Source organism: Pleurodeles waltl, chromosome 12, assembly GCF_031143425.1.
Source record: "Pleurodeles waltl isolate 20211129_DDA chromosome 12, aPleWal1.hap1.20221129, whole genome shotgun sequence".
Taxonomy (NCBI): domain Eukaryota; kingdom Metazoa; phylum Chordata; class Amphibia; order Caudata; family Salamandridae; genus Pleurodeles; species Pleurodeles waltl.
Window position 1 is genome coordinate 463,843,011 of NC_090451.1, and position 18,031 is coordinate 463,861,041.

Sequence of the window (18,031 nt, forward strand, 5' to 3'; positions counted from 1 at the left end):
TGATATGTGCATACCTGCAGTACTAATCGTGATGTATGATTTTTTCAATGTTTATATATATCTGTATATCATTGGTTACTGTATTTTGATACATTACAAAGTTTGAACTGATTTCCTTTTGTCTTTGCATTCATCCGGGGGGGGGTTGTGGGTTGTTACTGTGCTGTTTGGAAATGCATTGGTGTGTGTATTGTAGTGGGTGAAGGTCAGGGTGGGGATGGGGGTGTTGCGTGTGTGTGTCCGTGACTTTTGCCTCCCCCCTCCCCTATGTCGTAGGTGCAGTACTCACCGTTGTCTTCGGCGCCTATGTTGCTGGTGTTCATAGAGGAGCAGGAAGACAAGAGCAGGGAGTATTTGTAGTTCTGGCTCCATGGTGGCCTCCTTCCTCGTGGAGTGTGTAGAGGTGAGCGTTTTCCCTTTGTAATGGCTGTTTCTGCCGTGTTTTTATCCACGGTGAATCTGCCCCGGAAAAGGTGGCGGATTGGCGGGTTGTGATACTGCGGGCGGTACATTGTCTTCCGCCTGTCTGTTGGCGGTGACCGCCGCGCTGCTTGTCTGTACTGCAGTGGCGGTCGGAGTGTTAAAGTAGCTGTCTATATTGGCGGTTTCCGCCACAGTCATAATTCCTTTTTTTTGTCCGCCGGCCTGTTTGCGGTATTACCGCAGCTTTAACACCGTCCGCCAAGGTTGTAATGACCACCATAGTGTGATATACAAATATCATGAGGCACAAATATTGTTGACAACATTATCTAATTTTTGAAATAAGTAAAATTGTTTTTAGTGATACGTTTTCAATATTGTTTTTAATATTTTTGTGGTTAGACTGATTTTTTTAAATATTTGAATGTGTGCTAGTTGATATATTAATTTTATGGGTTACTACTGTTTATGTAAAGGGTATTTTATTTTAAATATAGCTTGCAATTTCAATTGACTTAGAATTATTTATGTAATTTTGTATTGCAATTTGTTGTGTCATTGCTGGTTGTTGGAGTTATATGGGGATTGGTTGGGAAGCTAATTAGTTAATATTAATTATTCATTATTTCATACATTTTATTTAGTTATATGATTGATATTTATTATGTAAATTGTGTTGTATTTATTTATTTTTGTTATGTGTTATTTGCAGGTTATTAGGTTTGTAGGGGTACAGGTTGGGAAGTCAATTAAGTCACAATTATTTAACAATTAATTGTTAATCCTTAACAAGTACTTGAATTGGTTTTAATTAAGTAATTTTAGTTTGTGGCTGCTATTTTTGTAGGGAATTAGAGTGGGAAGTTAATTATGTAAGTATTTAATAATTAACAAATATTTTTTATTAATTATTTAATTACATTTTTTGTATGTAAAATATGAAATGCTGATTTAGTTTACTGACATTTTAGTTGTGGGAGGCTAGATTTGTAGAGGTATAAATTGGGAAGTTAAATAAGTAATAATGAATTATCAATTAACTACTAATTGTTCATAATCTGATTGTTTTTAAATATGTAAATAAGGGGATACTTGTGTAAGTTACATTTTAGGTGCAGGCTGCATGCAAGCTGCTAGTTTTGTAGGTGTATAGGATGAGAAATTAATTAATTGATAATTTATTAACAATTATTTAATAATTGATAATTATTTTATTCAATAGTAATTATGAACATTGATGAAAGGTTTCTATTGTATTATAGTATATTAGCTTAAGAATTTGTTACAGTCATAGTGTTATATATATATGTGTGTGTGTGTATATATATATACATATATATATATATATACAAATATATATATATATATATATATATATATATATATATATATATATATATATATATATATTAGATGTTTAAAGTGAAGTACTTTTCCTACTCTTGTTTAGAATGTAGTAGAAATGGTAATATTTACCTCTTTGCAGTTCAACACTTTCCCTAATGTTGTGCTGTTGGAGTCAGATTAATAAATCTCACCCCTCCAAAATCCAATTTTTTCCTCATTGTAATGGAACTCACCATCATTTGTAGGGTACCTCACCAGTGTCAGCAGCTAGGGAAGGTTGGGGTAGCCGGAGTCACCTATATGCACAAAGGTTCGAAACTGTGAGAGACTCAGAGGTGGCTGGGAAGAAAGGTTACACTTGATTTAAACTCATACTATGGCATGCATACCAATGAGCCAGGCCCTCTCCCTCTGTTGTTGAGACATCATGTGTGGGACACTGCTGTTCCTCAAGATGTAAGAATCATGCACAGATCCAGGATATTTGGCAGTCACTTGAAAAATATGCTGGTCAGAAAGACACACCATCTGGACATTTACTGAATAGAAGTTGCTCCTGTTCCTGCATACTTATTCATTGGCCCTGGGAAGAATCAAAGAGATGTGGGTGCCATTATTGGCCCCTATCACATGTGAGATGTGAGCTATGTCATAAAAGTCAGATTTTACAGTTGGCAGATCGGCCGTTGTGGGAACCTGATGTAGCTGTTCATGTGTCTGAGCAAGGCACACAGTACATCCTGCAACACTACACTGAACATTGGCTGTGACATTCCTGCAGCCAAGCCCACTGTAACCTGAAACAATCCTGAAGCGAGGAAATGCAGCACTGATAAGACCTGTACTGTGGGAGGGATGGCATAGGGGTTGCGGATGGCAGGCAACAGATGTGGCTCCAACAGGGTACACAGTTCCTGGATGGTGTGATGGTTCAGACAATAGGTCATGATTATGGGCGCTCCTTCATGGCGGCAAGCTCAACTAGGGGTCAGCACACCGGTGGGGGTTTCATATGCAACATTGCACAGTATCTAGGAATGGGAGAGAGGACAGGCACTAGTCAATATCGACAGTTCACATGCCAACTGGCTCAATACTTGATGCACAGTACAGAACTGTGGATAGAATGCAAATATATACATATACCAAATGGAGAATGAGACTGAATGTTAATGCCATCCCAGATGTCAGTGCAAGGGCCCGGCAAATTGGTTGGGACACATGACATATAAGTAACTTCCACGTAACGACAGCCTTGCCTCCCAGGTTATCACCTTCATTTCAACTTCACACATACAGATATGATAAATGCGTTTATAATGCAGCATTGGAATGCACATGACCTGTCATAGTCATCAATACATCTTCATACAGTGTCCATATATGTCACATGTGTCCACCTATTTTTGATGTGCAAACATTCTTAATCAATGCACTTATCTTCACTAATCACCCATGATGCACTAAAAATTCTCATTCAATACACAGACGACATGTAAAATTGCAGCCGCCTAATCTGCATGCACAGGACGGATGGAAGTGAGCTCATACCGCCGGCGTTAGACTTCTTGGCGGGAGGTGGTCCCAACTACCATGCAACTCCGCATTGGATAACATTGTTGTCTATGGGAGACTGGGGCCAATGATGATCACCACCAGCAGTGCCGATCTTTTACGTGGCGGCAGTGACCGCCATTTTCTGCTGCCTATCTCACTTGATTCCTGACACTCATGCAAGCAAGACCTCCACTGGGTGAGCTGCTGTATTCTGACTCTGGGAGCCATAATGCTACATCCTGCAGGAGATCGGGGCCCTGCCCTCAGACCTGAAGAACTGGACAAGCTGGTGGATGAGGTCCTACCCCTGTATGGGCGATTGTACTGGGCACCAGAGCAGCAGGTAAATCCAATATAACTGTCTTGTCAATTTGTGTTATGGGTGAGGATAGAAGACAATGTGACGGTGCACACAAACTGGATGAATGCTTGTAGAACAAGAGTGAGTGTGTTTGTGTCATTGACAAACGTATGCATTTGCATAAGAAATGTTTGTTGTGTGACGGTCAATGCTGTTGCTGTGATGCCACTCTACATGACTCTCTCCTTCAGTCTGTGTGTCCCCTGCTGGTCGATGCCCATCAAAAGAAAAGGATCTGGTGTGATAGCTCCAAGCAAGTGTGGACCCTGGGGTTCCATAGCTGGCAGAGCACCCATTGCAGAAAGCAGTGGAAGGACCTGAGATGCTGGCTCGGAAGACTGCAGAGCCCAGCTGGGGATGCCCTCCCAATGAGGGATGGGTGCCTGTCGACCCTGAACCCCAAATAGCCCACATTTTGGCAGTGGCCTACCTTGAGGTGGGCGTTTGAAGGAAGCACAGCAGCCACAAGGTAAGCCTCTTAATTCTTTGGCCTTGTGTGGGTTATGCATGAATAGCAGTTGGTAGATGAGGTGTATCCCATTGGTAGCTGCACATCAACTATAGGTGTTAGTTTCTGTGTCTGGTTCAGTCTGTTTTTTTGTGTGCCAATAATATGATGACTGTGACATTTGATATTGCTATCTCCATGTTTGGTTGACACTTTGACAGTGGTACTATGTGTGTTGAAAAGAGGTGCCATAAGCACATCATGTAGATGGCTGCAGGTGGTCTAAGGACAGGATATGCACAGTGAAAAGAGATATGTAGTCATCCAAAATCAATATGCTACAGTCATCTGGGTTGGTAGTGAAGTACATGTCTTGGTCAACTGGAATGGGATTGGGGCAGGTTATGGGCAACTATACATTGGTACATCCTTCATCTAATAATTTGGTGAAACGTTGCCCATTATAGTGGGTAAAAATAGGCATAGATTCAGTTTGCCATGTTAGTCCTACAGTTGTAGCTGTATTTGTACTTGTATGCCTTGTAATCAGAGTGGGAAAACGTTTTGTTTTTCCGTTTGTAAGTGATGGGTTGTTACTTACCCATTCTACCATTTCTGTCTCTCCCACCCTCCATCTCTCTCCTCCTCTGTCTTTGTTTGCATTAGCATCATCATGTGAAGGAGAAGGGGTGCCGGCGAGGGGGGAAGCTGCAGCCCACGGGACCAAGGAGGCTCAGACCAGGGGAGCAGAGGGGACCAGTGGGATGGGGGCGAGGGGAGTGCCACGGGAGAGACCGGTTCGACTAACAACTCTTCGGATTGCTCCTCTGATGGATGCTCCCTGGTGGTGGAGGACCCATCTGGGACCAGGACAGATTCTAACTTGTCCGCCACCCCCCTTACCAGCACCACCCTCCTTGTAGCTCCCCACCCAGTTGCCCGTGCCCGCTCACCCAAGAGGGTGGGCATCTACTTTGTCGCAGGCACCTCCGCTTCTGCACCAGTCAGCCCTGCTGCCCTCAATGAGGTGGCTATTGACCTCGTAATGGCCATCTCTGTGGGACAGTCAACTACTGTGAATGCCATCCAGGGTATGGCTTAAGAAATGCAACCAACTAATGCCTATCTGGGAGCCATTCAATATGCCCTGACTGGCCGGCAGAGATTGTTTCAGGCTCTGGCCTCCTCATTGACAGCAGCCAGTGTCCCTTCATTCTCCGCTCCCCCATCCAGCTACCTGTGCCCAATCCCACACTCCTCTCCATACACACTCATCCAAAGCACACAGTCAAACGAGCATTCATCCACAACAATGGACATGGTTCGCAAAGACAAACACAGGCACCACAAGACCCACCATCGGCATGCATACAGTCAAAAACACACATGCAGACACAACAACATCCACACCCTACAATGACTCCTCCACCACCTCCTCTCTCACAGACACTTCACCACTCATACCTGCAATCAGCACATCAACAGTCCTAGATACAGCCACAAGTCATCTCTCATCCACTGTCACCCCCACAACAAACCTGCATATATTCACCCCATTCACCACATGTACACTCACCATAACTACCAACACTCCCAAAATGCAGCACATCCACCTAACCTGCAGGCACCACCCCAACAGACACTCACACATCCACCCTGGCTTCTCCCTGAATCTCCTCCCCCTCCTCTCAAAACACTTAAACACCTACACTCACCCACCCAACACACTCCCAGCACACACATAACTTCCACCCAGGCACCTGCACCCAAGGCACATCCAAAGACACAATTCACAACCATTCCCTCTCCCTAAACTCACAACCCCTTTTCCCACGACCAACCTTGTGTCTCTAAAAAATGGTTCCTCCAAGAGTTTACCCTGTTCCCTCTCACTGACCCAGTCTATACTTCCCCAACCACTCTGTTTCCCTCCCTAAGCACTGTCCTTCTAACTCCCAGACCTCCAATGCCCCTCCATGTACTGCCCCTCCCCCTGCCTCATCTGTGCCCCCCACATTCAAGGTCACCCCTCCCAACTCGAAGTCCAGAGCCCCTCCCCATAAACAAAGAAAAAAAAAAAAAACCCTTCTGCCCAAGCCAAAACCCAAGCTTAAGGACCCCCCAAGCAAATCTAAGCCTCCACCACCCCCCTCATCCCTGAGGTGCTTGCCTGCCCCATTGATGCCCCTGCCATGTGGAGGCCACTTTGCAGTCAGGAGTCAACTTGGGACCTTTACCACTGCCCAGTGTGCCTGGGGCACTACCAGGATTTTGACTGGCCAGTAGGCCTGTGTAGTAGATAGCTAATATATATATATATATATATATATATATATATATATATATATATATATATATATATATAATAATGATGTTAAATACATTTGCACCACAGAACTGTCCTGCCTTTCCTTCCACATGGATGTGTTGTTGTTGTGGGACTCGGTGGGGTTTTGTATGTATGTTTTGTAGGTGATGTGGTGTGTGTGTGTGTGTGTCTGCAGTGTGGTGTGTATGACATGTGTATGTTGGCCCTGATGTGTAAATGTTTGTGTGTGTGTGTATGCAGGTGTGTGTGTGTATTGGTACAGGTGATTGTGTGTGTGGGGGGTGGCATCCATATCTGTGCAGGGTATGTGTTTTGAGTGTGGGTGTATACTAATGATCTTCCCTTCATTGTGTGCTAGACGTGTGTACTTACAGATGTCTTCATCACTGTTGCTGGTTCTGGAGTTGTATGGCCCGCAGGAGCATTAGGAAGACTTCAAGTTAGAGTTCCATGGCGGCTGCAGTTGTGTCTGTGTTCCTGAAGGTGAGTGTTCCCTTTTATACTCTTCGTTTCTACCAGGGTTTTGGTGGCGATGCGACCGCGCCGGAAATCCTCACTGTGTGCAACCTCATAATACAGTCGCAGAAACATGCTCCCCGCTGGCTAGAGATGCCCATCCGCACAAGCAGTACTGGCAGTGTATTGGCTGTGTTCCAATGGGAACGCCGCCATGGTTATAATATGGTGGTCCTCTCTGCCGGGCCGCAGCGGTACGAGAATCGCCACTGGCTTGGCGGTCTGGGGACCGCCAAACTCATAATGAGCACCAGAGTGTCTGGAGATAGAAAATATTCAAGTCCAAACAGATATAGGCCCTCATTATGAACTTGGCGGCAATCACTGCTGACTGCCTTGGGGACAGTGAATAGAAGACTGCCAGTGGTGGAAGACTGGACACCGCCGAATTATGATGCCAAAAAGTAAAACCTCCAAAAATCCTGCAACCTCCACCCACTGTCAGGGCCCACAATGGCGGAAAGGCAGTACACCCCCCGCCACCGCCATGCAGACAAATTCTCTACCCACCAAATAATGAAGCACAAATCAGCGTGGCAGATAGTGGATGCCGAACGACCATTGGCGGTACGGACCGCCACAGCCAGCAAAGAGACCCATATTGGCAACTTTGAAACCCACACACCTCACACACATCCACAACACTATAAACACACACATATACACCCCACAATCCTTAGCATCGCCAATAGCACAACTGAGATTGACAACACAACACACATACACTAAACACATCATAACACAAGTCACACGCACAAATACACCACCAAAACACATACAAACCCCAAACACCATTACAAGGCACACACATAACCACATGACAGCTCCCTCACCAATACACCCAATACACACCAACCACAACACACACCATGGCACCCCCTAAGAACCCCCGCTTCACAGATAGGGAGCTGAGGACCATGGTGGGCGAAATACTAGGGTCGAGCCACAACTATTCGGGGCACAGGTGAAGCAGACACCAGTGGCCAGGAAGATGGAGCTATGGCACACGGTTGTCAACAAGGTCAATGCAGTGGGAAACCATCCACGCACAAGGGATGACATCCGGAAGAGATGGAACAACCTGCGTGGAAAGGTTTGGTCAATGGCATCTAGGCATAACATCGCCATACAAAAGACTGGTGGCGGTCCCCCACCTACACCCCCCGACTACACCGACTGGGAGGAGAAGGTCCTGGGTATCCTGCACCCTGAGGGCCTCACTGGACTCACAGGAGGACTGGACTCGGGTAAGTCAACTACAATACCTTAACAGTCACCCCACCTATAATACATGCATCACCCCACCTCTCTCGCTACCATCAGGACCCCATCCCCAGCAAGTCCACGAAACCCACATCCAACTATCCTGCATGCCCACAATCAGACCTCCATCCTGCCCCCTGTGCACAGCACCTACCCCTGCTTGGATTCCCAGTGGCACTACAGCACCCACAATGCACTTCCACCCCCCACATAAAATACAAAGATATGTACACGAAGGGACCTTGCATGCCACGACAGGGGAATATAAGCACAAAATAGGGCAGAGCAGTGCATCAATTGGCGAAAAAATACCTTATACCCACATGTCTATGCCCCCACACACAGGCACCACCACCCATGCCACCCGGACGGAAACGTCAAGGAGTGCCAGCACCCCACACGAAGACAGAGGCCCCACTCAGGAGACTGCAGAGAGATGTATGGAAATTGAGGAATACCTTGGCCCATCCCACAGTCCTGGACTATCACCCTCCAGCAGCCCCACCCAGGATACACTGACAGCCCTACCACCCAGCCACCATCATCAGCTCTGGCTAAATGACCCCATACCAGTGTCTCCCGGCCACAGACTGGCGGCCCACATGAACAGAGGCCACAGTCTCCACCCACCAACAAGCAGGACGATGAAGGTCCCAATGCAAGTGGGACTGCCAGACATGTGCAGGGGACACAGGCACAGGGGGCTAGGGCTACTGGGAGCACATCAGTGGCCCAGTGGGGTGGCCAAAGGATGGATGCAACAGCCCAGGAGGTGATATCTGAGGTCCTGGGAGCATACCACCATACCCAGGACAGGATGCGCCAGATCCTGGCCACGTTGAAGCAGAATCAGAGGCTTCAGATAGCATACCACCAGGAGGCCATGGAGCAATGGGAACAGCTATATACCACCATGGCCAGCATTGCAGGGGTGCTTCAGCACCAGTACCACAGCCAGTCTGAGACGTCCACCCACCTGCTAGCCCCTATCACTAGCCAGAACACTGCCCTGCCATCTACATCTGCAGCACCTACTGGACTGGTGGCACTGCTGGAGGACACCCAGGAAACCAGCACCCCTACCCCTGCAGCCCAGCTCCAGTCATGCAAACGTGACCTCAGACCCAGACATGCCACTGAAACACCAGTCAAGACTAAGCCCACTGCTAGGAAGTGACTCTGCCCTGAACTGTCTCCCTTGTGTGTCACTGTCCTCCCTTTTTTACTTCCCACTGCCATCACACCATCTACCAATGGCCACATGGAACAAAACCCAGTGCTACCAACAGCTGAGCATATGTACCTGAGTTTAGACATACACCATGTGCCCACTCCCTATCATTGGTCCACGAAATATGTATATTTTGTCACTTAATAAATACACCTATGCACTCAAATCATATGTCCTTCATCAATATGAGATATCAATTGTGAGTGTGTATGCATTAGCCAGTCAATTTCATAATCATGCCTTTATTGCAAGAGGGGATCCAACACACTGTAGTGTCTGAAGTATGTCACAAGGTACCTAACATTGGGTTACCTGGCATATGCCACTTCATTCATCAGGTAACAGCATCAATGACCATAGGCACCACATTACCAATTACATGAGTCAGACTGAAATTATGCAGTGAAGACATTAGCATCATTGAACAGTACCTTATAGTCACTGGAAGTATAGGCAGATCAGCTGGTTTCTGGGGTTTATATCTTCCCCCTCCTCTTCCTCACCATCACTCTCATCCCTCTCTGAGGTTGCTGGAGTGGTTGGACAGCACCCTCCTCTTCCAGAATGGGGATAGCTTTCCTCACAGCCAAGTTGTTCAGCATGCAGCAAGCCACCACTATCTTACACATCTTGTCAGGGACATAGCAAAAGGATCCCCCAGAGAGAAGTAGGCAACAAAAGCTAGCTTTCAGGAGACCTTTAGTGCGCTAAATCACCATCCTAGTATGTCCAAGGGCCTCATTATAATTAATCTCTGCATTTGTCCTGGGATTCCTCACAGTTGTCAGGAGCCATTGCAAGTTGGGGTAGCCAGAATCACCTGCAAACGTGGGTGAAACAGAACCTTAAGAATCTGACTTTACATGCACATTGGCTGGCTGTCAGTTATGTACAGATCCAGTGTCATACACACTCACCTATGAGCCATCCTCTGTCCCCTTGTAGTTGTCCCATCAAGTGTGGTATACTGCTGTTTCTCAGGACAAAGGAATCATGGACTGAGCCTGGGAACCTGGCATTGACATGTGAAATGTACAGGTCAGCAGTACACACCAATTGTATATTCATGGAGTTATAGTTCTTTCAATTCTTGTACACCTGTTCATTCACTCTTGGGGGTTTGAGAGCTATGTGTTTTCCATCAATGGCACCAATCACATATGGGATGTTAGAAAAGGCATAAAATCCAGATTTGATTGCAGGAAGTTCAGCCCTTTGTTTGCAGGTGTTGGGTGAATGCATCCAGGCATTTTGATAGGATGAGGCTGAACATTGGCTGTGAAACCCCTGTACCCATGCCCACTGTCACCTGAAATGAGCCTGTAGCCAATAAAAGAAGTACAGATAGCACTTGTACAGTTGTAGGGATGGCATGCTGATTCCGATTAGCCAGTTTCAGTACAGGATCCATTAAAGCACAGAGGTCATGGACAGTAGCTCTATTGAGCCTTTAGGTGACAATGATGTGACGTTCCTCCATAGTTTCCAAATCAACCAGAGGTCTGTAAACAGATGGGGCCCTCCCTCGCCACATGGGCCTGTACCTATGGTGGAGGAAAGAACGCATATTGAGTGTAAAAATACACCTGAATCACATGATGTCACTGTATCTATGTAAGTGTGACATGTAGGCAACACACACAGACGCAAAGTTTGAAGTACACCGTCAGGCATATGTGTGCTGAGTCAATCTGTAATAATGACATCTCAGTATGGACACAATTCCAAAGAGGGGTGCATGTGAGGATCCTGAACTCATGTCATTAAGCGACTAAGGTCGGAGATTTGGAGTCCTGGATGAGGCCCCTTGCCTGGCTATGGTGACGTGGTGGTACCATCATGGCAGCCTTCTGCCATCCAGGTATGAGGGAGTGGAAGTGACTTCATTCCACTGGCATTAGTTGTCATGGTGGAAGGCAGAGTTCACCACCATGCACCCGATCATTGGATAACATGTTTGCCAATGGGGAACCTGGGCCAATCATGATCGCCACCGGCGGTGACGGAGCACACCACCGCGGTCAAGTGTCGTCAGACCCTTGACACTTGACTCCTGATTCCCGTGCAGGGTAAAACTCCACTGCATGTGCTGCTGTGTCCTGACTCCGGTCCCTGAGATGGCACAGGTCACAGGGGAATGGGCCCCTGCCTTCATCGTGGAGGAGCTGGAGAAGCTGGTGGACGGGGTCCTACCCCTGTATGCTAAGTTGTATGGGCGACCAAAGGAGAAGGTGAGTTGGAGTCTGTCATCCTTAGATGTGTGTAATTGTAGTGGATGCCTGTATGCATGTGAGTTTGATTTGTGACTGCACAGCCGCAGACTGTCTGCCATGTACTGTATGTGAGTAGATGACATGGCTTTCAACAATGGCCGTTCCATTCTGTATTCGGTGCACACATACTGGTGTCTGTTTCTTTGCTTTGTGTGTCCAACACAGGTCAGCGCCCATCAAAATAAAGGCCTGTGGCAAGCCATCACCAAGGAGGTGTGGACCCTGGGGGTCTACAACCAGCAATGTACCCACTGCAGGAAGCAGTGGGAGGACCTGAGGCGCTGGGCCAGGAAGACCGGAGAGGCCCAGCTGGGGAAGGCCTCCCAACGAGGAAGGGGTGCCCGTCGGACCCTGACCCCACTAATAACCTGCATTCTGGCGGTGGCCTATCCGGATTTGGATGGGCGCTTGAAGGCAGCACAGCAGCCACAAGGGGGTGAGTACCAACACTGTTGTGATGCTGCTTTGATGGATGGATGTTGGTGCTGTGGTATGTAAGCTTTCTAGTGCCAGGCACTTGGACAGGTGTGTTCCTGCAGTCCTGCCCCCTGAAAGTCCCTGTAATGGTTTGAGGGCTAGTTTGGGCAGCCTCAATAGGCCCATGGGGGTCCCCTTTTTTTCATGTGGTATGCTTTGTGGCCTAATTGATTTGTAAGTGCCTTGGCCGGGCATGGTCTCTCATGGGTGTACTCCACATAGTTTATCAGGTCTGTGTTTCCTGTGGGTAATGTTGTGTATTCTAGGGTAATGGCCACTAGTCAGGGGCACAGTCATGACGTATGTTGTAGGTGCTGCGTGTAGGTGTGTGACCTGGATGAGGAGTGTGTATGAGCCAGAGATGTACAGATGTTCTGGTTTTGACAAACTTCTCCCATGTTTTGTCTCCCCACCCCTATACTCTTGTGTCCTTTGTGTACATCAGCATCATCTGTTGAGGTAGCAGTGGCACTGGCGAGTGGGGCTGCAGCAGCCCACTGTTCCAAGAAGGCAGAGTCGACGGATGCCAAGGGGACCAGTGGGTTGGAGGGCGAGGGGAGTACCACAGGGGAGGCAACTACCACTGGAGGTAGTGACTCTGAAACCTTCTCCGATGGGAGCTCCCTCGTGGTTGCCGACCCTACCGGGCACACAATTTCTATACCATCTTCGGCCACCCCCCCGTGCATTCACTGCCCTCCCAGTTGCACCCCTCCCAGTTGCCCTTGCCCGTTCACCCTGGAGGTTGGTCGTCTCCTTCATCCCAGGCAGCTCATCTCCTGCCCCGGTCAGCCCTGCTGCACTCACAGAGGAGGCTATTGACCTCCTGAGAACCATTCCTGTAGGGCAGACAACCATCCTGAATGTCATCCAGGGGCTAGCGTCCCAGATTCCGCAATGCAATGCATACCTGGAAGGCATTCATGGTGCCATGTCTGGTCTACAGAGATCTTTTCAGGGTCTGGCCTCCTCTTTGACAGCAGCCAGTGTCCCTGGTATTTCCGTTCCCCTCCCACCACCTCTACATCCTCCAGCAAGCCACTCCCTTCACCCATCCCAAGCACACGTACAGACAGCCATGCACACACGTCAACACACAAGAAGCACACAGACAAACACAAGCACCACACTTACCACCACAGGCAGGCACACACCCAACATACCAAAGCACACACAACAACATCCACTTCCACCAGTGTGTCATCCTCCCCTGCCACCCTGTCTGTCACCTCACCATGCACAACCACATGCGCTGAACCCTCAGTCACTGCTGCTGCCCCATTCATGCTGTCACCACAACATTTGACATCCAAACATGCACCCCAGACACCACACCTGCACTCACCACAACTACATTGACAGACACTTGCAGCACACTCACCAGACTTGGAGACACCCAGACAACATCCATGTACACTAGCAGCCTGTCTTGTCCCACTGTGTCCACCCCCCCTCCTCCCAAAACACTCAAGCATTCGCAGACATCCACAACACACACATCCACCACACATCAGCATACTTTACAGGCACCTGCATCCATTTCCGGCACATTTACACCTGTTACAAGAACTCCCTCAACCTCCACTCACAGACCTGCCTCCAAATCCCCTCCAACAGCCCATAAGAAGCTTTTCCTCTCCCGTATTGACCTGTTCGAACCAACTTGTCCACCCTGTCTCGTCCCTAAAAGTGACCATCTCCTTGACCAGTCCACTCCTTCCACGTCCAAGTCCGCCCCAGTCCTCCCTCCCCATTCCTGTGCCCCTTCCCCAAGGAAGAAGAAGCCCCGTCTTGCCCCAGTTCCCTCTGCCACCCCCTGGTCCAAGCCCACTCCCCCTCCTTCCAAGGGCAAGCCCAAATCCCCTCAACTTCCCAAAACTAAGCCCAAGTCCCCCCTTCCAAGCGCAAGTCCCCACCCCGCCACCCCACCACCCTGCCCCTGTTCCCTGAGGTGCCTTGCTGCCCCATTGATGCCCCTTTCAAGTGGCGTACCCTTTGCACATGTGGGAGTCAAGTTTGGCCTATTTTGGCCCTTCAGGGTATTTAAATTGGACTGGCCAATGGCCTTATTTGGACAGTATGTTTTTTCAAGTTAATAAATTTGAGTGCCCATTAGTGCTGTTGGCACAATATTATGACGTTGTTCAGCGTTTCACTGTGGGGGTGTGGTGTGCACATGTGTGTACTTTGGTGTAGGTCTTTGTTGGCTTGTGTCTGGTAAGTACATCTTGTTATGGTATGTATGGCTTGGGATGGTAGAAGGGTTTGGGAGTGCATTGCGGTGTTGGTGGTGTGGGTGTGTAACTGTGCCCTTTCTTCCCATGTGTACTAGGTTGCAGTACTTACCATTGTTGTCTTCGTCGGTGGTCACGGTCGTGGAGGTATTTGGTAAGGAGCAGCACTGTCATTATTTCCAACTCTCTCTCCTTGTCTGTGTGTTGTGTGTGCCTCTGCTGAGTGTTTCCTTTTATATTGTTAATTTCCACCATGCTTTGCCTGGCGGTGGTTCCCGCCTTGGAACTGCTGGCGGTCTTGTGTTTCATTATTTGGTGGGCGGGTAGGACCTTTACGCCAGCCTGTGGGCGGCCTCCTCCATCCTCGTCGGGACTACAAAGATGGCGGAGTGTGGATGGACCACTACTTGTTTCTCATGTACTACATTATTTGACAGTCCAGACCGCCAGCATGTTGGCGGTGGATATCGCCACCGCCGGTGGGGCGGTGTTTACCACCATGTTCATAATGTCCATCATAGTATGTAATTATAGGCATGTTCAAGCATCCACATAGATGTGCGTGATTATTGAAGTATCAGAGACCTCACAGAGATACTGTGTGAAGGTAATCATGTTCAAGTCCCTACAGAGACAGAGTTGAGGTTGTTGTGATAATGTTCAAATCCTCACAAAGATGCCCTGTAAAGATGATCTTCTTCAAGTACCCACTGAAATAGTGTGTAAAGACAATTTTCAATCCTCCACACAGATAGAATGTGAAAATAAAGAGGTTCAAGTCCAAACAGAGATAGTGTGTGATTATAGGAACCTTGAAATTCTTATACACATATTGTGTGTAGGTAATTATGTTCAAGTCCCCACAACAACAGTGTGGGACTATTTTGATGTTAAAGTCCTCACAGAGATAGTATGTGATTATAGGGATAGTCATGTTCTCACACAGTTAATGTGTGTTTATAGGGATGCTCAAGTCCCCACAGTGATTGTGTCTGAAGATGATGTTACCATCCTCACAGAGATAGTGTGTGGTTATGGGGACGTTCAAGTCCCCACAATGACAGTGTTTGACTAAAGTGATGTTAAATTACCCACAGAGATAGTGTGTGGTTATAAGGAAATTCAAGTTCTCAGAGATACTGTGTGTGGTTGTAGGTGTGTTCAAATCTGTAGTTTATGGAAATGGGGATGTTCCAATCCCCACGCAGGTAGTGTATTAACCTAATGTTTAAGTTACCACACAGATATGCTGTGAAGATAATGATGTCCAAGTGCAGTGATAATGTGTGATTTGAGGCATGTTCATATCGCCACATCAATAGTGTGTGATTATAATGGTGTTTTTCAATTCACCACAGAGATACAGGGTAAATATAGGGATGTTCAAGCCCCATGAAAATGGTGTGCATAGGAAATAGGTATACGCCCTTTACTCCACATTCTATACGCTGCTGAATGTTAGCATTAATACTTTTACCACACAGTCACTATTTGTTTTTTTACATTATATAATTATTATGTCATTTAAAAAACTCAGATTGAAGGATTATGAGATGAGTAAGGGTAAAGTCATTTTTATGGGATAAGTGTAAGGGGTATTAAGGGCTTTACATTTTTTAATTTCATGAATGGGTAAGGGAATGAGGTAGTAAGGGGCTTTTATGGTTTAGGGATGGGTAGGTATACAGGATATTAAAGGTTTTCCTTGGGGTTTAGGATTCAGGGATAGGAAAGTGTATTGTAGGTCCTGTCAGCCTTGGGGTGGTCTTCCTCCCAACTTTCCAACATTTTGTCCTACTTCTTCATCTTTCTGACCAAGCTTTTGCTGGCCTTAGAACTCTGAGCACTCTACCACTGCTAACCAGTGCTAAGGCTTATGTGTGCTCTCCTCTTAACATGGTAACATTGGCTTATACCCAATTGGCATATTTAATTTATTCATAAGTCCCTAGTAGAGTGGTATTATCTGTACCAAGGGTCTATAAACAATATACTTCTAGTGGGCTTGTAACTCTGATGGTGTCACCCACTCAAGTGTTTCTCTAAGTGTTTCTTTAAACATAGCTCAGGCTTGCCATTGCAGAGCTTGTGTGCGCAGTTTAAAGTGCCATCTCGACCTGGCAAAATAAAAAAAAAATCCAGACCAACAGGGCAGGGTGCAACTTATTTAAAAGGTAGTACATGTACTTTTAAGTATTACATGTTCTGATAGTGAAAAACTGTTAGATTCATTTTTCTCTACTGCAAGCCCTATCTCTCTCTTAGGATAACAATGGAGTTGCTTTATTACATGTTATAAGTGTAATTTCCAAATGGGAAGAGACACCCAGTTCATGTTTGGTCAGATTTCATATTGCCAGTGAGAAAATGCAACTTTTAGAAAGTTGCCATTTTATTGACTTAATCATTTGGGGCCAGATGTATCAAGCTCCAGATTTGCCTTTCTTAAATAGTGAATTTTAAGAAATCACTATTTAAGAAATGCAAAATGGGATGTATCAAAATTGCGAGTCGGTAATAGCGATTTCTTAAAATTCGCAAACGCAATTTGCGAGTTGCAAATACCGTATCGCAAAAAAATAGCAAATCGGTATTTCAAAATCGCAAATTGTGAAATTGGCAAACCGGAACAGGCTGATGACTTCACAACCAGGAAGTGAGTCAGCCTATGCTGTTTCCAGGAGCCACACCCACAGGAGTAGGCAGAGAGACACACTCCAGCAGCAGGGAGGCAGCCTTGTGAGACAGCAACATGGCCACTGATGGGAATGTGAAGGAAAAAGGAGAAAGGAAGTGCAAGCTCTAATTCAATGAGCAGGAATTGGAGGTACTCACTGAGGAGGTGGTCAGGAACCACAACAAACTTTTTGGGAAGAACTCACTCCAGGTACCTGAAAGTGAGAAGAGGAAACTGTGGTCAGACATCCAGACCAAATTATGCGCAGTGGGTGTTGCGCAGCGCTCTGTTGAGGAGATATGCAAGCGATGGTATGACTTGCATTCCCATGCCAAAGAGAGGGTAGCCAGCAGGCTAAAGGAGGCAAGGAGCACCGGAGGAGGACCACCTAGCTAGACACCGTCCACACCAATGGAAGACATGGTGAAGCCCACACTGCTTCCTGAAGGTAAGGGCACTAATGATGTGTATCCCTATATGTGCATGTACAAAAGCCCCCTAGAAAATAGCTATTAGCTTGATGCAGTGTGATAAGTAGTCCATGCTACATCTTACATCCAACGCAACAATGCCTTATGGGGGTGGTAGTCCACACCCCTAAAGTGCAAATAGCACAGAAATAGCAAGATGGTGTTCAGCCACAAAGAGACACAACACAAACGACTCTTAGTGATATGATGTTAGTGTACATTTATTACTATTATGCAACATTTTGTGAAATATTCAAAATGACATGCTGCACATTGTCGTTGTAGGTGTCCCGGACCCTGCCACAGGTGGAAATGTGGGGAATAGCGAAACACAGCCACAGTCCGACTCAAACACCTGTGAGTCCTTCATTATTGCACCAACTAGATGCAGGGCAAGAGCGTTACCTCTCCCAGAGTATGACCTG